The sequence below is a fragment of the Sabethes cyaneus genome, chromosome 2, assembly GCF_943734655.1.
Source record: "Sabethes cyaneus chromosome 2, idSabCyanKW18_F2, whole genome shotgun sequence".
Lineage (NCBI taxonomy): Eukaryota > Metazoa > Arthropoda > Insecta > Diptera > Culicidae > Sabethes > Sabethes cyaneus.
The window spans coordinates 111,980,305-111,981,590 of record NC_071354.1 but is presented as its reverse complement, the minus strand read 5'-3'; the positions used below and the strand labels follow the sequence as shown (position 1 = coordinate 111,981,590).

The following is a 1,286-nucleotide window of genomic DNA, read 5'->3' as shown; positions in this document are numbered from 1 at the left end:
GTAGCAAAAGCCCTATAGAGATGTCGATGGGGTGGTTTTATTACACCATCAACCTTAGAAAGACTGATAATATCACAAACTATACAGACAACACGCGAACGATTTTTCCAGGTACCAGAAGGGACGTGAGAAAGTAACTCACCGTCCCTTCACAAGAACTCATTTGTTTCACTATTTAAATTCACCGGTAGGTTATCTAGCAACGGTAAACAAACGTTTTTGGTAACCATGTAAAACCATAAGGCCAGCAAACAATTTATTTTACGCAAATTTCGTGATGGCGGCCGCATATTTGTTGAAATAGCTAGTGTTTTTCCATCTTCAAAAAGATGGTTATACAATTTCTAAACAGAATCGGTCGAATTGGATTGGAATTGGTTGCGGACGTTGGTTGGACATGTGGTGAATTCGGCGTCATATAGAATGTGGATGGTGGACATCGGACAGTGACCAATTTACTATTACTGGTGTCAAGCAGTCGGTCTCTAGAGAAGGTACGCACTTTTTTGTACCATGAGTGCAACGACCGATCATCTTCAATATTCGATCCCAACCGAGAAATGTTCCAATTGTGTCCGGTAGTAAAGATCTTCAAAACGTGTAATGTCTACGTATTTGCGTATTTTGTTGAATGAGTTGTCAAAGATTTACACCACTTTACACCATACTGGGTCAAGAGTACGACGAACGAGTACTACCTTCGATTATCACGGAAGTGTTGAAGGCGGTCATAGCTCAATTCGATGCCGGCGAGTTGATCACGCAGCGAGAAATGGTTTCGCAGGTTTCGGATGATCTTACCGAACGTGCCGCACAATTTGGTATTATTCTAGACAACTCCACTACTCATTTCACTATACGGTATAAATGAAACAAGTTGCTTTACAGGAAACTGGAAATGCTCGTTGCATGGTCGAGAAGGCCGAACAGATGAAGAAAGCTGCTATCGTGTTGGCGGAGGGAGACGCCAAAACAGCGGCTTTATTGGCTAAACCTTTTGGCGAGAGCGGTGACGGTTTGGTAGAGTTGCGAAGAATTGAAGCTGCTGAATATCGCGAGGTGTTGTCTATCTGCTTAAGTTGACCCAGTACAGTGACGTTGGAGAGGAACCAGATAGAACAACTACTACTGACTACTAAAAAGTTTTACTTATATGGGAGTCTGGCCAACGGTATTCGCTTATAAAACCAATTAAACTCGTCTGCCAGCTGCACTTTGGGTTCCGAGTAGCTTCTACGATAAAAATTAAATATGCATTGGTTGCTAATATCAGATAAAATGGAAGT

General features: G+C 42.1%; 1 pseudogene; it reads left to right on the top strand.

Moving 5' to 3' along the window:
- Positions 1-329: 329 nt before the first annotated feature.
- LOC128735879 (protein l(2)37Cc-like) lies at positions 330-1,083 on the top strand (annotated as a pseudogene).
- Positions 1,084-1,286: the final 203 nt, after the last annotated feature.